Here is a 25776-nt window from a genome sequence, read left to right as displayed (position 1 = left end):
CGTGGAGGCGGCTAGGAGCTATACTTTCACCTAGTCTAAATCGGAACAAAGTTCCAGGATTGTGAAAGTTATGAGAAAAGGAAAAGGGGAATAGCTAGAAAAGTTGGGGATGAATAGGGAGGGAAAAGAAGTGCCGTGGGGGGTCAGAGAAGGGACCCGCCGTAATAAAAGGAAGTTAAGAGAAAAGATAAAAGAAAAAAAAGAGGAAGTGGAGGCAATTTTCAGCCTTTGTAGAAGCCACATATCGTGGCATAATTCTATCCTAAATTAGGATTAGCAATTCCTATCCTGTGACCAGGATTAGCGGATGTTCTGGCGCCTTCCTCAATAGATCCTTCAGCTTGAAGAGTAACTCTGCCATCGACTGAAGATCTCTTACAACGTTGAAGATTTCTTCAAGATTCGTATCAATTTGATAGCAAAATCCTCTTGGAACAAAGGCAAAACAGAACTCCTCGTCAGACCAGGAGGAGGTTCGGTAGTTGTAGCAATCCTAAGTTTCAATGTTAGATAAACTGCAACATGTGATAAATTACCACAGCTCGATATATTGTTCCAGATATGTACTGTTTGTCAGATGGAAAGGATGAGGCAATTGATCTCGAATGAGCGTAACCCTTGGAAACGCAAGGTTTCGCTCAACAAATCGACCACAAACAAAATATTATATTATACAAAAATTTGTTAATGCATTCATGACATGGAAATTTATTTTTCAATTTATGGTCCTCCTTCAAAGGAATTCATCCGATTTCAACAATGAAACATCCGATAGCGATGTTTCCAGTCAGATTTGAAATCCTCTAAAAATATTCAGATTAAAATTCAAGATGGCCGCTTTTCCCAGGAAATAGATTCGTGGAATGGTAACCCCGCATCCCTGGCTGGCTATTAATTATTAAGTTCTAATTGCGAAACTCCCCAAAGCGACATTGTTTCGGGTGTGAGTGGGGTGCTTTCGCCGCTACGATTAAAGCCGTCAAGTGTGCGAATTTAAATACGGCGCAACTTATTTTTTCCCTTTTTTCGGCATCCCGGCAATAAATTGCAGACGAGAGAAGCGAAATTTCGGGAGACAAAGGGAGGCCGTTTCAAGATTACAGTATTTGCGTGGAATGTCACGCCACGTCACATATTTTCACGAGGTATTGTTTGTGAGCGCCAACACAGAAAACCGTTTTATTGTCATTGTTAAAGCTCGTGAAGTGAAATCAGGGCCTCATTGTTGCGATGCGGCGAGGGCCTCGAGTGAACGGGCTGCATTTTCTCTTTCGCCGAACCTAGACAATAGTGTTCGTTAAATAACCGTACCTCCGGGGTTCTTGTGGCATTGCAACGTTCAAATGACGAAGGTCACTTCGAAATCCAACGCAAAATTTCTTTATTTAAGCACTTAAATGTTTCGTGGAAATTTAAATAACTTCGGGAAACTTTTAACGCCGCTTTTAAGGAATGCGAACGCACGCGGATGATTCGCCAAACCGAAATTTAAATGGCGTTTAAAATAATTGAAGTTCGTCTGGTTTTCGTGTATAAATGCAGCCTGATCGCGTAAATATTAATGAAAATTTATAGACAAAATATAATTCGATTCTGCTGTTGCTCGAAGAACTTTGCTGTCAGCCATCTTTTATTCAACAGACGCGAGCGTGAATATTATTTTCACCAAATTGGCTTTTATCCTTATTTTGAAGGTTATTGTAATCCGTTAAATCATTTTCATTTGCATTTAAAAATCAACTTCGCGTGAGACATACGCGATTGAATCCTTTTTGGATGGTTGCCATGATAACAAGGCATGCGCGATAGAAAAAGAAGACAGACGCTAATTGTTGTTCGTTTGGAAGTTCGTCTTCGGTGATTGATTTAAACGGTTTTGGGAGTAGACAATCGTGAATGTGAAGCCCAAGTCCTTTTGGTCGCTGGCTACATCCATTATGATTAAAGAAACTATTTTCAAAAGTGGGTGGTCATAATTCAGTGATCACTGAATTATGGTCACCCCCATCCATAATGGACTATGCCGCATAGTTGGCAGTATAAGAAGCCAAAGAGCTTCGAACGCTAGAGCAGTGGTAATTTGCATCTGGTTGTGCAAGTCAAAGTGATAAAGGAGCATTGTGGGACTTAGTAAAGATATCACGGAGTTTCAAAATGGCTTGTGGGAGCTCGTGCATCGGTCGCTTTCATATTGGAAACCGCCCACTGTGGTTAAGGTATACAAAGAATGGTTTTTAACAGTTCTGGTCACCTCCCCCCTGATCGGATCTCACGTTGCCCGTGTCTTTTCCGTATCGTGAGCAACAGAAGATACTCCATCTATTCCAATCCAAGAATAATAAACTTTGCTTTGGTAAAGCGAAAAGTTGACACAGCCCTACCCAGATATTCAAGTAAGCTTATATATTCGGAAAACTTGTAAACATTTGATTATATTAATCATAAAAAAAAATGATGGCGTTATTGAAGTAAATGTGAATTACTTTAAGGTATAGGGATTTATAATCTCTTAAAAGATTGCAAAAGTCTTAAAAGCCGTTTCTTCTCACTTCACTGCACGTAGTATTGATCAACGTTTTTGTAATGTACTTTACTAATTTTCTCCCGAATTTGAATCACTATTGAAATACAACGCATTTTACCCATTTTCTGAGATTTGATAAAACAAACAAATAGTAACGTACTTCACACTGATATGTGCAGTTAACATTTTTGTAATGTGCTTTACTTATTTCTTCCCCGATAAGAACGTTTTGGCGTTTGGATTTATTCCCTTCTGATTATTAGGATATTCGTAGAGTCAAAGAAGGCAACTGAAACCGGTTTTGTTGCCGTTAATCGCTCCCTGACGAACGGAACTGTTAGGTCAGTATTACATTGTCAGAAAATAAATCTGCATTAGCGTTCTTCTGCTTTGTTTCGTGATTCCCAGTGGGAGGGGATTACTGGCATGTCAACCACTCTGTCACTGCGCAATCCCATAATGTCAAAAGCAATTTTCAAGACGTTCTTTCAAATGGCACGTAGTTCGCATCGTTGAAACACACGCCACCCTGATAAAAATTGTTTCTAGACTAGTTCAAGTTAACCGCCCCTTTTATGGTGATATACCTGTCGTGGTGTGATTTCTAAGACTCTTCATGCATGCATTCTACGTGATCGTTATGCCACTCGTGGCCTTATAAGTACAGTATGACGAAAAGAAAGCGATCCATCAAGAAAGAAGTTAAAATTCTTAATACTCCTGAAAAATGTAATGTTCACCCACGTTTGTCATCGCTGCTATATTTATAATGAGACCACGTGAGTGCATAGCACGCTCTGAAACCGTTGCTGCACATAATTTATTGTTGTAATGTAACTGATTACAGACCCATGTCGTTCAGTCTGGCTAAACTCTTCGACACAGCAGTACACAAAGCCGACAGGGCTAGCCGGGTGAGTAAAGTGCCTGCCTGACAACCCAAAGGTCGCGGGTTCGAATCCCGCCTGGGGCTTGGATCAAAGTACAAAATTCAAAAACATTGGGAGGTGCAATATAGCCACAAAAGCCGATGCGCCAATAACTAACAAAGAAAAAAAAAAAAAAAAAAGAGCAGTACACAAACATCTTTGAGTTCTTCAAGCCTTTCATTGATCAGAACCAACATGGTTTCTGCAGTGGCAAGTCTGTAGTCATAAATTTGCTTCCTTTCTGGCAATACACCTCTGAAGCTCTTGATAACCACCTTCGAGTTGATGCAGTCTACACAGACATATCTAAGGCATTTGATAAAGTCCCGCAAGAGACACTTCTGGAAAAACTTCAGCAATATGGTATCCGTGACCCTCTGCTCTCATGGCTACGCATCGTTCCTTGAGCGTTATCATCAATCAAGTGAACTCAGACTGTTTTATACCACTAAGTGCAGGACCACAAGGCTCCCCCTTAGGTCCTCTTCTCTTCATTGTTTTCGTAAATTATCTTCCTTCTTTCATCTGCACCTCCAATGTTCAAGTTGCTCTCTATGCAGATAATCTTAAGATCAACTCAGCAGTGAAGGAGGTTACCAAGTCTCAACAGCTTCAAAGTGTCCTCAATAAATTCTCTCTGTGACTATCTCTGAATGGCTTGTCTGCTAACCCCTCGAAGTGCAAAGTGATCTCTTTCTCATCCTGCAGATCTCCAAAACTAATAAATACAGAGTACAGTATTAACTCTGTGATCATCGAAAGATGTGTGACCAAGTTAACGACTTGGGGATTCTCTTCTCCAGCAGTGCGAAATTTGATGCTCATGTCCTTAAAATCACCAGCAAAGCATTCAAAACACTGGTATTTGTCAAACGGAACACCTACAAGTTCAAAAACTACAGATATGCTGAATATCTGTAGTTTTATAAAGGCTGAATGTCATCCTTTATAAAACTATAGTTCTCTCAATCCTGGAATTCAGCTCACCCATCTGGAATCCTCACAGGAAAAGTTTAATTAACAAAATTGAAGCAGTCCAAAAAAAAATTGTCCGTTACCTTACGTTCCGTAGTCCTCTGTTTTATCACACGGTGTACTGTGAGTCGCTGTGTGTTTACTTTCTTCTGAGGCCTCTGTACACTAGAAGAGTTACTGCTGACATCACCCTTCTAGCCAAAGTAATCACCGGAACTTATGAAGCATCTGATATTCTCAATAAAATCAACTTCAATGCTCCCTGTAGACAAGTCAGGAACCTTACACCGTTTCGCCTGGACTCTGCCACCACGGACTTTATGAAGTTCAATCCACTGAACAGAATCAGCAAGTCGGCAAATGACTCTCTCATTGACATCTTCCAACCAATGATGAACTCCATCCACAAGTTTGCCTCTTCTCTTCAAATGCAAAATGACTAACTCTCATCTAATTATTGTAGTTTATTATTATTTGTTTTATTATTTTTCTATATTCTCTGACTAATTAATTTATTAATTGTTTTACCGGTAACTTAACTTAATGCAATCCTCTTTTGTACATATGAATTTGATTTTAAATCTATATCAATGTTTACTTCCTGTTGGATTTCATTGTTTTGTTATCAGTTGTGTTCATAGTTCTGCTCTCAGATACTGTTAATGGTTACCTGTTGTGTATCTTGTTATTAATAAAATAAAAATAAATAATCTCTCAAAAGGGATTACTATGGCATTCTCGGGACACGCAATTGAGCCGGCAAATGGCAGGAAGAAGAGGGAAAAAGCACGCCTAATGGAACAACTACGACAAGTATGGCAGAATAGGTGGATGAATTCTGACAAAGGAGAAGTACCAAGGAGGTTCCTCTCTCGCATCGACAAAGTCTACCCAAAGTCGGCACCCTGGTTCTACCCAGGACTCTTTCCTACATTCTTACTCATTGGCCACGGAGGACCGTTCAATGACAAACTTGCCTCACTTGGACTGCTTGAGAAGCCACACTAACTGAGGTGAGCCCGAAAGTTGGTCATATCTTGTGTACCACTTTATGAGGCTCTACGAGGGATATTTATTGCAAGATTAACCTACATACCACAAGACCAGGAACAACACCTTCTCGACTCAAAAGATGAGTACTGTATATGACCTTTACTAGATTTGCGCAGGACCGCTTCATGAGAAGAACAGTGACTGCGATAACGAACTGACTAGTCTTAGGACCTGAAGAACCTATGGAACGTGAAGAAATCAAACTGGCATAAGTTCCTCTCCTGGACGGGACCTACCTCAAGTTTGACCACACTACCGGATTTGACAATTCCTGTAATGGACTAAAAATTACCAACAATGACAACTTGCAGCTTTGCTGCCATCGCCATCTGGCGATCTGAACCATGCTACCTAGTGCAGTATCTTTATTCCCACCCCCTTCCCCTCTATTTCATCTGGTGGGGCTTGTCCCCACTGACTTCCTTCGGGTTGCTTTTACTATTATTTTCCCCCTCTTTCAGTCTTCAACCATACTCCAACTTACTGCGAGTTTCTTTTTTTTTTTTACACATAAGCCCTTGCCACTGAAATATTCGGAAACTAAGTGGCAAGGCCTGCCAGAGAAAAAGCGATCCCTTTACTGCCTCACCTGCCTACGGATGGGCAACGGGGGTCCCACCAAGGCCCAACAGCTAAATAATCAGAGGAACAACATTACATGACAACTCTAATATACACTTTTTGAAACCGCTGGCCTTCACAGAGTACACAACGCGGAGATGGGGAAAACCCCTGGGGCCATTAAAAAATGAACACTTTATCCTTTTTCCACCTGCTTCGTGCATTCGTAAATCACTTTCTAAACGCCACCAAAGTAGCGAATCCAGGTTAAGAGTACGGTAGTTGTGAGCGTATCGTGGTCTGATATTTCTGGATGGAGAACTGATCAGTCTGTTTGAAAAACAAGAATTTTTTCGCTTTATTCTCGAAAAGTATCTCCTGGATGTGATCGATTGTTTCGCTGCTGCAAAACAGTCTATCTAACTTGCGTCAAAGTTGGTCGAGTAGTCTGGAATGTCTTGGAAGACATAAAAGGATTGATATCACAAAGGACACTGATAATTGGGGAACAAATGGAAGAACTCAACGCTTGAACAGTTAACTAATTGTTTTGGATTCGTTCATGATATCCTATGGTTTTGCCTGATTAGGATTTAAATGAGTCTTTCGGGTTCATTTAATTAGATGAGCAGTAGCAGGATGGTATTCTTATTATTATTTTATTTTTTCAAAAATTCAGTCGTCATTTAAATGTCCTCGGAATATCTATAGCTCCGGGCTGTTGAACAAGATATAACCAGGAGATGCGATTCAATTATTTATATTTTGGCTTATAAGGGATTTTGTACAAAATTGTATAGGGTTTCCTATTGCACCCTTCTAGGATAGAGGGTGAATTTAATTTCCGTGCAGCTTCAAAAGAGTCACTCTAGAAGAAATATGTGAATCCATAATTTTTAAAACTTTCTACCTTCGTACGTTTGTTAAAGAGTGGAACCAATCTTAGATCGCATTATGAACTGCTTCAACGGTACTTCTGAATTTTTTAACTATACTCCTAGCATTGGTGTACATGCACCTGTTCTTACTCTTAGTTATCTTAACACAGCCCATGTATTTACGTGTTCCATGATGACTCATGAAGTCCCCAGCAACTTGATCTCTAGGTTGTTGCTCATTCCAATAGAAGCAGTGCAAGAACCTCTGTCTGTGGCTATTCTTAATCTCTTAGTCTGTGAACCCCCCAAAGCTAGCAGTTTTCCGACCCACCTAAGGCGGCCTCGATAGCATCAGCAAATATTCTTGCACCCTTTCTATTTAAGTGTATCCCATTCCTGTTAGCAAGCAAAGGCCAAAATATTCTACCCCTTGAGCCTCGCACAATCTCTCCAGGGCCGAATTTATCGACAAGGCTCTCATCTGGGCAGAATTGCAGACACTTTCAAATTCAACCCTATTCTAGACTTTTTTCAATATTGACCCGTACTTGTTATCCCCCTATGTCCTCGTTTAAAAATCGGAAAAGAGAATGAAGCAAATTATAATTACATCCCTTTCCGTGTTGTCTCTAACGATCTTTTGAGGATGTAATATGCAAAGAAATGAACTTCAGAGGAATGCCAGACACCCCTCTCTCTCTGGAGGAAAGATTCCAAATATTTAATTTTTTTTTTATCAACAACTTTGCCTGCACGATGTCATTTAGAAATCAGAAGTGAACACTGAGACGTCGTGAAGTATCTTTTTTTTTCTGGAATTTATCGATAGGACTGTCTGCACGCCATCAGTTAAAGAGAGATATTGTGTAAACTCATCAGAGATTTAATTGCCCAACAGTTTCGATATTTTTCACATTTATTTCTAACGGGAGAGTCCAACTTCCTAAATCTATCGTTTGTTCCATTTAGTTAATCACAAATCTCCTTGTATCCTGTCATAACAGTTCAGGGGGGCCGGTGTTGCAATTAGAGTTGTTGCCTTCGTCCTTTAAAGATAGTGATGCTATGTTAACTGAACCTTGTTGGAGCTAACAAGGCATACACAATCTCTTCGAGCCGGACTCGTTTGCAGCGAACGCATCGTGGAAAGGAGACAGCGCTGTATTGTTTAAAGGGCATGAATTAGAGAGAAGCCTCCCAGTTTTCTGCAACCTAATTCGCTACGAGATGGCAATGCATGTATTTTTCAAGACTTCCAAGGCATCCCCTCGAAAACAGCTATGTTTTTCAAACGCACGCAACATGACTAAGCCGTCCTGATGTATGAATTTATACAGAAAGGGAGAAGATACCCTGGAGGAGATAAGACCCTCTCTCTCTCTGGTAATGCAAGGGATATTTCGTTTTCATGACATGCGGAGATGAGACGGCGGATGAAAGAGCATCATTTTCTTCGGCAATAGCTCCATTAAAGCCGTTGGACTGGATTATCCACCCGATAAGATATGGATTGCGCGTCATTTGGTCTCATAAATGCGGAACTAGAGAAGATGGGGAAATACAGTGGGTACAAAGAACATGTGGCTGTCGTGTGAAATGTGATCCAATACGCAATCTTTCTTCATTCGTGTTCATTTAGATTCATTTCATTTAGATGGAGACGACTGAGATCCCTGATAGCTACTCTAAATGGTAATAACTCTCGATTTCTGTTTTTAGGGGATGCTCTTCATATGGCGATATTGATCGGGGCAGCTCTATGGACGATACCAACTGTGCGATAATACAACTTTGTATGCGACAGTTCGCATGCCATTAATGCTCGTTGTTCTCATGAATACGTGGGTTGTTGTTAAAGCGTTGTCAAGAAGAAGGGCAATATCATTAAAAATTCCATTAGGAAGTAACCGCTTTCATAATCTACAACCAGCTTCGGATAAGTTCGTCAAAAGGAGCTGGAATGCTTCGGGGAAGTGAATTGTGCTCGTGCTGGACGTTAACTTCGAAAATATTTCTCTAGTACCCTCGTGAATAACACACTGGTTATCGTCACTGTTCTTCAACACTGCGAATCGCCTGAGTTCGAATCCCATAAAGACGTGAGGGAATTTGGTCTTTGCACTGTGACTGAGTTAGTCTTGAATGATGCTGAACGAGTTTTTCAGACGGAAAAACATAATAAAACCGACCACAAAATACGCAGTTTACAGGCACATTATATTAAAGTCTCACGGCCTTAGTTACCGTGGACAAAAATTAGTCTTGCAGAAACGTTCTTCGCAAAATATTTGACTACCACTTTATTGGCAGGACTTCACTAAGTGCAAATCTTGGTAGTGTTAAACTTTAGCGGCCATTTCCCAAACCATAATTGAGGTCTGTCTAAATTCTTTTTGAAGCGGATTAGCCTATTTCTGATCGTTCGCCGCCCTTCCAACCATTAAGCCGTCATCAAACATTGACATCTCTGCATTGCCTCATCAGTATCATTTAGGAAGATAAGAAACAAGAGACGTCCCAATCTTGATTCCTGTGTACCTCACTTGTTACTCCAGGCTACTGTGATCAATACCATTCTTGTTGGGATGGATCCTGCATTGTGTCTGTTACCACAGGCTCCATAATCAATAGTTTCTTTTTCAGTAGTTTTTGTTTATACCTCATTATATCCAAAATTACAGACAGTTAGTCTGACTTCGGCGGCCTCCATAGCCGAGTGGTCAGGAGCGAGGTGCAGTAGCGCACGCTCTTTGAGTAGACCGGAGTTCAAGCCCCTGATTACTAAATACGGTCGATCTGCCGACTGGCATTGGATCAGCGTGGCAGATTATGATCCATTTCCCTCAACCCGAATCGTTGAGGAGGCTTCCATCCTGCAGTGGATTGATAATGGTTGCAGTTTACCTTTTTTTTTTTTTTTTAAATCTGACTTCAGTGGTTAGGAAAATCATGACATCCACAATAAAAGATGCAATACAGGGTCATCAAGATAGAGCAAGATGACTTTCCCAATCACAAACAGGATTTGTAAAGAAGTAAAATATTGTTTATGTAACCAGATAAATTATTGTGGTAGTGTCATTCAAGAGCTGGGCGCAGGAAAAACTGACTTGGACTTTGTTTATTCTGACAGTAGCAAAGCCTTTTACCCGCGCTATATAATTGGAAACAAACACGACAACGTCTTTAGTTGGATTACGGGATTGGTTACTCTTCAGAATGGGACAGGATCAGAAGCGATATTCTTCAGGCATCGATGATAGGACTCTTCTTATTTTTGATTTTCTTAAATAACACTGGAAGGAAAGTAGTGTGCGATGCAAAAATATGCAGGTGTTGTTGAAGGTTGGGACAGCAGTCAGTAGTGATCACTCGTGATGACTTCAGGGGCAGAGGAAACTATTTTAATGTTGCAAAATGCATGGTTGAAATTTGGGAAATAACAATCCCAATTGTATTAATTCAGCTCCTACACATTTGGAAGGGTTGAAGGCAAGGAGATGAGGATCCATTGTGTCCTAGCGATGCTTTACTGAACCTTTTTTGTAGAAAGGGAAGTTAATTCACTGTTTAAGGCACATATTTATGGTAAAGGAAAACAATTTTTTTCTCTTTTGACTCAGGTGGAAGAATAAGGAGTCTATTTTTTGCTGGGGGAAAAATTACTGCTTCAACTTGTTTTTTGGTAATGCGCGGATATCTGTGCACAGCTTATCAAGGAGTAACTGTTTTTTTGTCTAGGAACTCAGTACCATTCTAAAGTGCATCTCTCTGGAATTCACGTTTAGCTGATGTAGCGAAATCATTTTGGAGATAAACATAGAAAATTGAAGTTCTTTTCTGCAATCTCCATAGTAGTTAGAATTCCAATTAATAATCTTCCATCTGAAACAAAAATAACGAATTGAAGTTCTGTATTTCATTAATAACTGCCATTCAGTTGATCGAATATCTTTGCGCAATCATCAGCACTAAATGAAAATCTTGCGACTTCTTAAAAGCTCTAATTAAAAGGAAAATTCGTTAATGATGCAGTGAGTGCTTTTGTCATATACGACCAAATTGAAATAAAAAAGGGACTTTTCACCACTCGCTATACGGGTTTCGATAATGAACTTCAATTTTTTTTAATGGCGAATCTGACTTCACGTAATGAGTGAAGAATACCCCATACCCTGCGCTTTCAAAAATAAATTCCACAGAAATCTTTTTAGAATATCGTCGATTATTTTTCCCTCTGCGCATAGATGGAAGGAGAAGAAAAAAGCATTGTCTGGTTGTTCATTATAAGCAATTACGTTAACTAGAAAATTCTATAACCCTTATTATCGAGGTTGAAAGAAAAACATTCCTGTCTCGAGTGTTTTTTCTTTTGCTGCTAATAAGAAGAGTGTTAACTTCAAAGTTTATTGGTACTACATACATAATTTACCTTTCCATTTTGTGACATCCTGGGTCTTTCCACTCTACTTTTGAGACCTGAAAAGCTTTTTGCTTCTTCGGCATTCGATTCGTGATAAACCTTGTGAAAGAATTAAATTGATCAGAAAATGAATTTGCGGTTAAAGATGTTTTAAAAAAAACATTTCTGGTGAGTTATCAGAGTTCTGAGAGTCGACTCTTTCTCTCAACATCAAAAGAAACTACAGAAATAATTCAGACCTGTGCCTAAACATTTTTCCAATCTAAAATTCCACGCATACACTGTTTCGTTCTCTTCTTTTGAAAGGAAAATCAGAAAATCTCGGATTTCAGGTTTCGCTGCCTGAGATTTCCTCTAATTGAGTATCAAATTGCTTGCAAATATTCTTACCAAGGCATTTAACAACAAGAATCAAATAAATGGCTTTGTGGCTTACTAAAATAGCGAACAGGCACGCCAGTTCTTGACTAACCATGGCACCGCATACAGGGTGGCTATAATCGAAGTTCACGTGTTCTGAGGCATCTGCAGAGAAAACTAATTGACAGAAAGCATTCATATTTGGTTTTCGCGACATGGAGACACCGCATCTCATTACTTAAATTAGTTCGAAAAGCTACAACCAGAAAAGTGGGTAGTGCTGATGATAAACTTGCATATCAGGATAAAGGAGATCTGTTCGGTGTTTGTACTTTAGTGCTGTACAACGCGCGAAAACCGAATAACTGAATTTTCTTTAGTCAGGCAGAATGCTGACAATCTAATGTGTCTTTGGGGACTCCAACAGTGTCCATGTTACCAAGACAGCTGGTCTTCAGAAATCCCTAAATCAAAAACTCAGGAATAGGTTTGCTTTAACGTCTTATGCTACCTTATCGGTTGTTATTTGACCACTGGATTGGTGCGTGGTGAGGATTAAGGAGAAACTGGATCGTTACCTCACTTGAAAATAATTACAAAAGCCAAGGAATTTATGGGAAGAGTCTGAAGTTCAATTTCCGTCTTACACCAAAGGACTCTGTACAAAAGCATTTTTAATAGTTAATCTACCTGTGAAAGTGTGTGGTATTTTCTTCCGAAAACTTGCTTTCTTTTCTTCTCCTCCCCTTAAACGAAAACCTATTTTCAGTACAATGTTTTTTGAATACTTTCCAATATTTTGAATACAATGTATAAACACATTTTTTTACTTAAACGAGGCTAAATACGTTCTAGCAACTCGCTGCACACTCATGATTATCTTTAGTATTTCTACCAAATATGAATATTTTCTGCCAGTTAGTTTTCTTTGCTGATGTTTTGGTGCATTTGAACCTTAATCTTAGCCATCCGGCAGGGTGTAGTATCCAGTCAATGTATAGAACCTGGAAAAGTAGGAAATAGTTTTTTCATTGTCCCGTGATACCCTTATATACGTACACTTCTTAAACTTTGCAGATAAGATATGTAAGACCAGTCCTGTCCACCAAGAATTCTTAGCATATATCAGCAAAGAAGTTACAAATATTTAAATAGTATAGTTTTTTAAGATTCAAGATTTAATTCAAGCAATTGTATTAAACATTCCTTGAAGCTTTTCTCTTTCTTCCAGCAGTAATTGCACTGCAGAAGCATTCCTTGTAATGTAATCTCCATTCCTGGTTACACACTGCTCCTTTTTCACGATGGCATAGCGTTATTCTGCTTCTTAAATCGTAGGAACGAGCACTGTGCAGCATCAATCCAAAAGGTTATACCAGCAGTCGCACATCTTTATCAAGATTGCATTTGCAACAGAATTGCAACGAGGGAGTGCAGAATTTATTTTCATTTCTAAATTGTTTTAGGCTGAAATAGTAATTGAAACTTAAATAATTGAAAGAGAAGTCTGGATTAAAATTATTTCCTTTCGTTAAATGAAAGGGAACAGAAATGGGTGGTAGGGATGCTTTTCAGGAGAAACGTACTGCATTTAAATGAAAAACCCTTGCAGTCCTGATAAATATTTTAACTCTTTGAACGTCAGGTCTCAATGCGCGTGGTGGAATTTTAGGTATTAATTAAAAACCTCGGGTGATTTTAAATAGCTAATTATGATTGTAATAGAATTTTAAATGGATCTTCAAGAAATTGTATCGTGGTATGTGGCCACATTGAAAGAAGGAACTTCTTTTAGCCGATGACAATTCTATGCAAATGCATATAAGGGGGGATTTAATTTTAATTACCAGTGTTGTTAACTGGAGCTAATCCTTGTGCACAAATAAAGTAAAATGCAAGATCGTCAACATTTTTCTCGTTCGAAATTAAGGAAAGTAAACCCTGGACTTTTAGTCGACCTTTGCTGTTTAGGCAACGTGGAATTTGTGAGGAAATATCTGTACTGTAATTTGGACATGGTTGAGTTTGTGCTTTCACCACACTATTGGTTTTCGTTCCCACAAGTCCAGGGTGGACTTGTGAGACAAGGTGGACTTATGTAGAACGACGATCTGCATGTAGTTTGTATTCAATTTCCAGAGAAGTATTTAAACTCAAGATTTCGAAACTTTTTTTTAATTAATTTATTTAAATATACAAATGTTATCCCAAATTGGATTAATGTCAAATTGCCTAATCATGGTTGGTTTAAGTTTCAGCGCAGAACTCTTGTACTGCATATGCTGAAATGTCTTGTGGGAACTTGTCATTGAATCCTGTGTATCTCTTTTTCAATTAATGTACCTCTTTGGCAGTACAGTGGCTATACCACTTTCTTTCCGTAAGGAAAAAGACTTCGGGTTGAATATAATTCCGTATCGAAGAAATCTATTCCACCTGTTTTCCGATTATTGCATCAACTACTGAGACCACAGTGGCCCGCGTAGTTGACACTCCAATAATTCCAGAGGAAATAATCAAACCTTTTTAGAAATAATCGCCAATGAAAATAAAATTACTTCCATGATGAATAGTTCGAAAATGCTTTCGTACTGGTGTATCCCTACAGTTGAACTAACAGAATTTAGAAATTCAAAGAAATCGAGAGATCCATTTAACAACTGCAATTCTTAAAGTGCAATTCCCTCGTTAAGCTAGCTAACTGGAGGAGAAAAAATTATCTTCAAGGTCCCCTCCCTTTCTGGTTCTAAAATCACAGCGAAAAATCTGTTCTATGCCGAAGTGAAAGCGGTTGGACACGACGAGTGTAACCTTCAGTTTGGTGGCCGGATCTTCGACTGTTTCGAACCCATTGTCGATCCACAATTATAAAAGTTTCAGAAAGAATTTTTTCTCGCAAGCTTCTCGAACCATTTTGAGGAAATAATGACCTTAAGTCGCTGCTTTCTGACGAAAGGTGATTAAATTAATGAAGGGTGTACAACTAGCGTAATCTTCCCCTTTTCTTATAAAGACATGCAAAAAACAAAAAGAATCAAAGAAAGTTTTCTTTGATTCTTTTTGATTCAATTTGTTCACGAAGGATTACAGACAGTCGATTTAAAATAAATAAATAAATAAATAACACCAATTTTTGCACCAACCTGAAGAAATACCCTTCTTAATTATAAACGGATGTGACACTGTTCTGGTCTGGGATTACAAATAATATAAATTTCGGCCTGATTGGATCCGTTTTAAATGAAACATGGAATATTTATTCATTCAATTTTCATTTTTGTGTTGCATTGAGGCCCATTTTCGGATCTAAAGTTAAGAATAAACCGCGGGTTGGGGAGGATATACGACCCCTAAAGAAAGATGTGAGTTCTCCAAGCAACTGTTTATTTGAAACAGTTGCTTCACAAATATCATCTCTAAATAATTATCAGAATAAACCCGAGAATTGCCATTTCTAGGTTTGGGCAATAAAATGCTGTTCAGTGCAAGATTAATTTATCCGGTGGTAGTTGATGCAATCAAATATGCTCGAGATTATCAAAAGTTACGTCAGAGGGAGTCCGGGTGAGTAAGTGTACTTTGGGATGTGGGACCAGGCTCACGCTCGTCGCAGTAACCATCTGTCCATGCGTAAACATGACAGCATCACGCGGGATAATTACGACCGTGAGGAGGAGGAGGGGGGGGTTCTCATGGCGAGCTTTGCGGCTGGTGATGGCATGAGTAAGAGAGACAGGAACGCCGCATTTGATTGGACTCCAAAGTTCAATTAAAGGAGGTTAATGTTGAACCCATTCATTTCACGGAATATCTTTCCGTCAGTTATGCAGATGTATGGAAGGTCATCGTAGTTACGACTGTTCCTGGCTTTCGGATAATTTTAACTTTCCCGATGATCGTTTGGCAGGTTCTTGGCAGCTTTCGGTTTTCGTTTAGCGAGTCTGCTGAGAGATGTGGGAGGTTCCATGTAGAAGTGGATTGTTGCTTGATGGATGGATACTTACAGTGTAAGACGATTTGGGCCAAAGGCTTTCGGAGGAATTATTTAAGAATATAAAATGCGAAGCCATTCTTTTCTGTAATAACCGACGTTTATTTAAAACACACCCCTTTCTTTGCGAATGTTTGTATCTATTTTTAAACATTTCGTGAGTTTTCGTTATGTAGTACAAGGTGGAAATGTTTACTTGGAAAATTTATTGAATTGCACGTGTTTACTAAGTGTAGATTTTCTACATGTTTTGTATTTCCCTGCATAATTGACGAGTTGGTTAAGCAGCAGGTGGATGGAGCTACGAGAAGGGAGAACTGCCAGCGGCTAGCTCTGAGATCAATCCCCAGTTAATCTCTGCCTGTTGATTTAAGATTCTTAGTTGAACAAACATATCCCGCAGCTATTTTGAAAGGCTGCTCTGTTGAATTAAAAGAGAATTAAGATAAACATCGCGGAATTAATAGCCTTGGCAGTTCTCGTATCCGAGTGAAATTCATCTGTCATTACACAGAACCGGTGCTTGACAATTTTAATATTTAAGTCCACGTCGCTGCTGCTGTAAGGAATTATAACTCAACCCCCCCCCCCTCCACTCCCGTAATAATAGGAGACACATGCAGATGATTCCAGACAAAAATAGAAAGAATTATCACATCAGAGCTTGTGATGATGTCACTGATAAATTCGCGAATAAAAGTTTATTCGAATTGTAATGAATTTTCTTGTTTAAGAATTAAAACGAAAAGTTCAATTGACATGGGGCAGTGAATGGCTGTTATTCGACAGAGAAATTTATTAGCACCCAATATTGTTCTAATAATTAACTTTCGTTCCATCCTGCGCTTTCCGTATCCAAGTGATCATCGTGTTAAGGGAATAAGAAAGAAAAATCTTCACGTTGAATTGGCAACGTAGTAATTACTGTAGCTATAAATTCCCTTGGTTCGTAAGTGGCGAGTCATACAACGTATATAATCCAAATGACACCACACTACATACGCCGTTACACTGATTGGTCTTTATTGGTAAGATAGAATAATATCAATAGCAAACTACTGGACATGGCTGACTACCTTAATGCTTTCAACCTCCAAATGAACCCCCTAAAATAGGCACATACTTTTTTTCACCAAAGGGCAACCCAACAATGTTGGAGCCTATGCTCAATGGCCCCTCAGTTTCAAGTGTTCAAACGCACAAAGATCTGGGGGTTGTTTTCGACTTCAAGTTATCCTTCAAAGATCACAGAAACCTCATACAGTCGAGGCTGACTTCGCTATGCTGGGTCGCCAGACAACAGCTGCTCTACACCACCGACCCAAACCTGGTAAAAAGATACATCGTATCAAACCTATACCCGACAATAATGTATGCTTTAGAGATATGGGCCTCGGCTGCCGAATCCAATATTAAAAGGATATAGATATTCTCTGCCGAATTCTGGCTTCTAAAATGGGCTAACATCAAACTCCACCTTCAGATCAATGCAGTTAGCAGATGCTCTTCAACTGCGCAGGCTCCGATCCTACATCGGAGAAAGAAGGCTGCTGTTCACCATCAAGATGGCCACCGGTAAAATTACAGAGCCGAACTTCTGGGATCATTGCTCTTGGCGTATTCCTCCCCCTTATCTCCAGTCTTAACACAGCTGCTAGCAAACCATAACCGGAAGATTTCTGCCAAAACAAATGCTGCCCTCACTGCAAGCCATCGACGGGGACCTCCAAGAAGTGGTCAGTAAAAAAAAAATACAGGAAGGGAACGTCGAACTGAAAATGTTGTAGAACTGTGCTTTGTTGCCTTCCAATAATCTGGATTTATGTAACATATGTTTTTCTCATGTGCAACTCTTTTGTAAATATGTATTGTGATCCCTCTGGTATCACCATGCTATAACAGGATTAATTGTTTGTATGTCATGCTGCAATTAAAGATTCTATTCTACAGAATAAACACATTACACCACAGTGTTGCTATTCTGTGGCAGGGATCGCCTCCATAATAAATAACTAAATAAATAGTTCTGCATTACAGAAAAGAATATTAAAACGTCTTATGATGCTGTTTCGGACTCGTTTTTGATTGGACGGACCACGTATTCAACACCAAATCAAAGTTTCCACATTCGAAAACAGTTTAATTTCGCATGTGAGCTACACCTTCCTGTAAGGTCGCCATCACCACCATCTGTGGATTACGAATTCAACCACGAACTTTGGAAGGGAATACTTAACCATCCCCGTCCCTCAACTCTACTTTAAACATTATTTGACGACCTAACTGACGAACACCAGCTTCCTAATTCTATGTGGGATAGGGACACAAAAGGACATCGCTAAGTTCACATTACTTTTACTGTAAGTTCACTGAAAGAACTTAAAATTAACTCAAATAGAAGTGTTTATTTGAGATTGATTTTGTAATAAAAATCCAGAATATTCTGTGAAAAAATATAAATGATATCTAAAACTTTTCATCAAATAGTACAATACATCTATCTGATTGAATATTATCAATAAATGCTGTATACCCAACATGGAGATGAACTTCGTTTTAAAGTTTGTTAAAAAATGCAGCACAAAGTACGTCCATGAAGTCCGTCATTTAGAAATCGATGTATTTCTGATACGAATTCAAGTGCCTACCACAAAGGACTTGTGGGGGGGGGGGGTTAAATGTTGTATTTATGTGTTATTTATATTATTTAAATTTATTCCCCTATTTAAACAACTCCCCTTTATAATATCTCCCCACTTGCGCATCTGACTATTCAACTTCACAGAAGACTTCAGGTTTTGGGGGAGAAAACTTCTAGATGTATATTATTCCCTTCGGATGGGCTTGTGTCCAGTACAACAAATAATTACACAACTGTTATACAAAAAAACAAGTTTATTATGCATATTTACAGTTAAATCATAACAAATCTCATCAAGAATAGAATTTCACTGTTTCAACACCAAGGTACTTACAACATATCCTGTCTCTTCCTATCTAACAGGCTCCTTTACAGACTTGACCCCTTTTTTTTATCTCACCTTTCTCATTACACATACACAGGTTAAATAGTTACACTCTTTATATGCTCACCTTATTTCTGCTCCTATTACAACACAATCAAATCATACCTCATAGGTGTCAATAACATTTTTTATCATTAAAGTTAAACATATCATTGATCATAACTACCAATTTATTCTTTAATTCCCTATTCCTCTTTCTTATGTATTTCTTTAACCATTATCAGTTACAGAACTTGATCACCAAAATACAATATTACATTCAAACACACCTTTAAGGGTTGGCAATATACATAAATTTTATCTCCACACATTTAATATTTCTATTTTTTCTACAATTCCTTCCGTTAACTTTCTCATCTACATTACTATCCTCCTTATTCCAAATTACTGCCTAAACCAACCAAAATTGCCTTAGAGTAGATTTTACTCCTATTTTGGTTCACCCATCTAATCTTATCTTTATCATTAAATTCCCCAATTATCGCACTACAGTCCTTTCTCTAGCAGTTAACTTACAGTATTCTCAAATTAACTTTCACTTAATTTCTGTGATCAGGTGTCTTCATAAGGTCCTTCTATCCTATCCTTATCCAGAGCTGCTATCTTCTGCTATCCAGGGCAATATCTTACAGCTTCCAGGGCATTATCATACGGCATTCGCAACTGCTACTCCGCTTTCAGGATTTGCTACTTTTCCTGTCAGGACGGCTACCTTCTGTTCCAGGGTTGTTACTTTGCCTTTCAAGACTATATCAGGATATTATCGCCTCCTTCGGTGGACTGGGTGTTCTAAGGGAATCTTCTTCTCTCATTCTCACTGTTTGCAGAACTTCCTTTTACTACCCCTTTCCAGTTCATCTCCTAATTTCTCACTCACTACATTACTGATAACCCCACTTCGACTTTTTTAGTCGGCTATTTCTTCATCATCTTTCAAGCAACTCTTCCCGACTCACCCTTTCACTAGCACCGCTCAAAAAAATTCTCCCCTCTCCTTCTCTTCCTTTTTCACTCTCCCTCCTCTTGTGTCCGTATCCATCCACAATTTTCTCCCCGGAGTTTTCCACGCCTCCCCACAGTGTTTTCTTCCAATCACCCTTTCTTTTTCTCATTTTTCTCTTTTCATTTGTTGGAAGGCCTAGTTCATCCTGCCCGGTAGCACGTGATTCTCTATACCCCTTTCTTTACAACCTGTTGACATCTGTTGTGTTCTTTGATGTCGGCCGAATACTTCAAAACAACTCTTCCTGTCTCATAACAGCTTGTCTCTATTGCACTCAAAAAAAACCACAAAACGGGACACTGGCTATCATAGCGTCTATTTTTAGAAACTAGTGTGTGTTGTTCAGAATACGTTTCCGGTGTGTGACCCCTCATAAACCTTAAGTTGTTTTTGTAGCGCCGGACCCCCTGCTGGGTTTGTCATAGTATTCTCCGTCAGTTCCCAGTTTTAACGGATGTAAAGCTAATGGCTCTGTTTTCGTTCCTACTACCTTTTTCATTTTTATACCTCCTTCCAGAATAATTCTTATTTCTGAAACTGCAGATATTACCCATTTATCCTATTAACAGCAAGAATCAAAAGAAAACTAACTTCCAAAGTTTAAAAAAAATATTTTATTTTTGTAAGATTTTCAGATCTTACAGACTTCATTAATTTCCAGGATGGCTATAGTACTTCTATAATAGATAATAACATAAAGATTATTTTCAGACAAACTGAGTCGTCATTGCCAAACTAATTTTACCCTTGCAGTTGGACCCGAAGGCCTTTATTGTGGTATTGTTCTGTTGTTGGATAATGAGCAAGTGCGATATAGAGTGCCATTGTGTGGTGTTGGCAAAGAGGAGACGAGCAGCACTTGCGAACTGCTGACGTTTCTGAAAGGACCGACAAAAAGTGACTTAAACTGAAAAAAACAACGTATCACAACTCCGAGTGGGCATTTTCAACGGTTTTTACTTGTACTGAGGAACGAATTGCCAACAAGAGTGTGCGGTGGATACAAACCACCTGACGACTTTTCTAGTGGCGAGCCACGTATTCATGTCTTATCGTTGATTTCACACGCGGTAAGGAAAGTTTAAAGGTCGTAAAACTGTTTTGTCATCGTGTTTCTTATACTCTGGGAACGTACAAACGCTGACGTCGCCGATGAGGATTCTTGCCCTAGAGGGTGCTAGTGAATGACAAAGCGACGGGGGTTCACTTTCTGTCGGTACACTTTATACTTATCGGCTGACAGTGGTATCATCTCTGCGGTTTAGTCCGCCCAAGGGACGGCGCACTTCCTCAAAACAACTGCGGAGGTGCTATTTTACCTCAGACAGACACAATAGAGGGACTCAGGTTGTTATTTTATCGTCAAGTTTGATAGGAGGGTTTAAAATTTTCTTCATCCAACAACGTTACTTAAATAGGACGAGTCTTATGAGGTCCACCACGTCCGGCTTTGTCAGAGCTGTGAGAAGAGATTGAAGAAAGCTACTTCAAAATTCATTCGTTGCAAGCTGCCATTAGGAGAAGTAGGGCTCTCGTCTCGGTCTCTGTAAGTGAAGTTAGCAACGTTGAAAAGGTCGTATTAATGAAACAAGCCACGTGATATTTTCAAGACCCCTTCTGAATTTAGCTATTCATCTTGTAGCTTAAGGCAGACACCACTAGCTGGCTTTTCTGCATTCTGCACGCATCTCTCGATGTTTAAAGAGAGGGGCAACGATTTGCTACCCTCTGTCCCCCATAAGTTCTCCGGCATGGACACTCAACAACAGAGTAGTTTCGATCTCGGTCCCAGACGCAAATTTGAATCCTGAATTCGAATTTTTCACATTGTATCCGAGTTAGTTGGAAAGAAAGTTTCTCTGTTTTCCCTCCACTGAAATGTCGTGCTTTATATCTGATATTTTATGTGATATCTCTCTAACATGCACAATTTTCAGGGATAGTGCAATGGCGCATCTTATGGCCTTGGATGCTTTGGCATAACAAAATAAACATATAAATTCATTTATACTAAATTAATGCGAACAAATTTTATAAATTTCGTTACCCGAAGCTGTTTAGCTCTCTTCAAGTTTTCGGATAATAAATGTGATATTATTGAAGATCTTGCAGTGAATCGCGTGGGGAATTGACCAATCCTTGAATGGCGAACCATCGCAAAAACCTTAATGCCTAAAGAGTAACACATGTGGTATCTTAATACTGCAAGTTTCGAAATGCCTCGCGTTCATTCTCAGTTGTAGCTGTATTACTTTGGCTCTGGATTTATTTCTGGTTTTCATGACGAAATCACGCAATCTGACTAGTGAACAAATGTTTATTAGCAAGCTTTTAGGTTATTAGTAAGGTTGTTAAATAAAGGATTATGAACGAAAATTATGACAATACGGGAATGAGGAGTTGCAACGTTTACTGAAAAGGAAATCATTGCGGTTATAGAGATAAGAAGTCAACGAACGAACTTAGCATAAACATACCCATGAAAGGACCTACCAAGAATAACGTAGACCTAATATTTCATGTATTACGGTGAGCGGATCATTTTACACCACATTTATCTTTATGATGCGTGAGGTACTGCATTACATAATGCTCTTAAGTAGCACTTATTCTGTTTGTCTGAAATATTAATATTTTGTCGACTCTGTTCCAGTCTGCTCACATCGACTTCGCAATTGGTGGAAGCTTGGACCATCGACAGTTCTTTGATTAATCCTTGGGCCCGCCCAAAATTTCGATTCTCCCTTTCTTTGTTTGAGTAAGAACAATATGGTTCTAAATACTTTGATTGCGTATTAATTTGTTTATTGTATGTCACGTTAACTCACATATTAAGCAAACATAACCGCAATAAACGTAACCCCCAAAATAAAAATTAAAATTTTAATAATTTTCCAGTGCGTAGTTAGTAGCTTCATATATTTTTTTCAGTATTAAAATGAATTTCATCCTCTACAAAAAATATTCCACTCCGTCTTTGATCATCGTGTAAGTTGGTCACTTGCGATTACATATCTCTTTCTTTATCACAGCTAATGGAGAAAGCAAATGAATATAAAACACCATTATGCCTGGCATTTGTGGATTATGAAAAGGCATTTGACTCCATACAGCATAAGGCAATGTTTCGGGCACTGGAAAGACAAGGCATTGATACCCCATATATTATGATTTTGAAGAAAATATACGACAGTGCTACCTCCTTTATTAGACTAGACAAAGACCGAAGCAAACTTAAAATTGAGAAAGGAGTTCGACAAGGAGACACGATATCTCAGAAGTTGTTTACTGTTTCCCTTGAGGAAGCTCTCAGAAGATTAGACTGGTCGCAGAAAGGAGTCAATGTGAACGGAGAGTACCTAAACCCTTTACGATTTGCAGATGACATTGTGGTCATAAGCCACGATCCCAAAGAATTAGAGGAAAATCTTAATCAGTTATGCACAGTTAGTAAGGATTTTGGACTAAAGATGAATATGGCTAAAATAGAAAAGGATATAACGATTGAAGGAGCAGTAATTGAAAGATGGAGTTATGTACTTATCTGGGACAAGTTATTAGCTGTAATAATGATAAATGGCTGGAAGTCAAGAGAAGAATAAATCTCGGATGGATAGCATTCAGGAAATACAGTCACATACTGAGGAGCAATATTCCAATTTGTCTGAAACGTAAAATAATGAACCAATATATATTCCCCACCACAACTTATGGAAGTGAAACTTGGGCACTCACCAAAAGAATGGAAGAGAAGCTGAGAACTACACAGGGAAGAATGGAATGAATTATATTAGAAATCCAACAGTCTGCTGGATAAGAAAAGAAACACATGGATTAGGCAGCAAACTCAAGTAAAGGACATTCTTATCAAAACTAAAGAACTAAAATGGTGGTCTTGATCAGGACACATAGCTCGAAGACATGATGACAGATGGACTAAGAAAATAACAGAATGGTACCCAAGAGGAGCTAAAAGAAAACCTGGAAGACAACAACGAAGATGGACAGATGAAGTTCACGAGTTCGTGGTAGTAAATGGATGACCATTGCACAAAACAGAAGGAACTGGAAAGTTGTTGGAGAGACCTTCATCCTGAAGTGGATTGAAAATGGTTCATGATGATTTCTTTCTTACGGGCTGCAAGATTATAATTGTGTTTATAGATTACCAGCTTAACTTAAAATATGGAAAGTTATATTTACAGTTATCATTGTAATTATGACTATTGGGGATTGATTTTTGTTTCCGAAATAGTCTACCATGCCCTCCTAATAGTACAGTTGGTAAAATCGTCTTCCTCCCCACACCGGGTGGAAAAGACCTTAGTTCGAGTTCATTCGATGAAGGGCAGAATTTTTATTGGGTTTTCTCTACTTGGCCGAGTTAATCGGTCTCAACCAGTTATCAGCATCTCATTGATGTTACTCTTAAGATATTTTTCCGTAAGAAATTACTTGGATTGTTCGGTCTGGTTTTCGGTTTATGATGTTCTTATCAGGCACACACGCCTACGTGGTGGGTCTTCAAGTAGTAACAACTGTACAGACAAATTATGATGAGGCTTGTTTAAATAATTCACTATCTAAAATTCGATCATCTCTAAATAAATAGACTTTCTATTGATACCCGTAATCAAAAGAAGCAGAGCTTTTGCAATTTGAAGTAATCGGCATGATTATTCCAATGTTAATAGTTTCTCAAGCAAATAATAATGCCAAGGTGAACAACCAATGTAATTTTACAAGAAACCATCTCAAGGAAATTGGGTCTTGTAAATGCGAATTAATACAACGTTTCTACAGAGGCAATCATTCATCTGTTCTTTGCCTTGACGTGTATACAAGAGCTCATAAACCTTCGGGTACTCTTTCATGTTATATAAGATACTCGTGTTTGTTTTTAGATTGGGTGGACTCTTCCGTGAAAGGAGTTCATATTTAATGATAGACCTCATGCGTTGCTCGTGTGGTGCGTCGTTTAAAATGAGAAACCAGTCGTACAACGTATTTATGACTATTAGCGAGCGCGTTATTGAGGCAAATAGTGCTGACTGCGTGATTATTATTTAGTAATAGGACGGTTCTGTTTATAAATGAAGTGCTCCGCATAAACACAACTGTTTGAGGAATGCAAATTAACCAAGGTGACTAATGGGCCTCCGTCTCTGCCCACTGGTCGTTTTCAGTGTGTGATGTTCGCCTGGAAATGAAATATTTGCAAACATTCTCTGCTCCAACAGTGTTTGCGTTGCACATCAAGCAGTTAAGCCCGTAGAAGTGTTACTCCGCTAGAGGTCATTTAGATACTGCTGACAGAAATACCGGCACATTAGCAGACAATGAACCGTGTTGATATCTAGCACGGGGTGCCATAAATCATAGCTCTTTTCTTGTCTTCGAGAAGATCCTCCGCTCAGAATGGAGAAAAATCTGCGCCTGACTTTTCTGTTTGTAAGTCATTGCCCGCGTGAATGTTTCGACCCGGTTCCTCGAGAATATTTTCTCGGTATTAAACTACATTAATTTGTTTAAGAAGTTGGTCACACTCCTTTCAATATTTCCTCTCTTTGTTCAACGGCGTCTTGCAAACAGTGCAACGCTGTACTCGCTTTCTCTATTCTTATAAGCAATGGCTGTCATTTGTCACAAACTGTCGTCTTGCCATTGTGGACGCGCGGATAGCGTAGAGAAACGCAACACATGTTCTGTGCAGGTGGTTTCCCCGAAGAGGCCAAAGATGGAAACAGTACTGTGTCGAAAGACTGGAATTTCTTGGAGATTTTGAATGTACGACGTCTTTTGTCTCGCGCTTAAAGAGAGCTCCATTTATCTGGAGGCCGAGGAAAGTCGTTTGTTTAAAAACATTTCTTTGGCACTTTTATAGAGAGCCTTATAAAGGTAGATGACTATAGAGGAGGAGCTTAGGGGTCTTTCGTAATTTAGGCCCGCATCAGGCCGAAGAAAACACACGAAGCTTTAAAAAGTTCACTACTTGTCATTATGAGAGAATAGAAAACCTGCATTGAGAGCATCTTTATATTAATAACCCCGTA

The sequence above is a fragment of the Mastigoproctus giganteus genome, chromosome 2 (assembly GCF_048544385.1).
Source record: "Mastigoproctus giganteus isolate SK-2022 chromosome 2, ASM4854438v1, whole genome shotgun sequence".
NCBI lineage: Eukaryota > Metazoa > Arthropoda > Arachnida > Uropygi > Thelyphonidae > Mastigoproctus > Mastigoproctus giganteus.
This window is presented reverse-complemented; position numbering follows the sequence as displayed.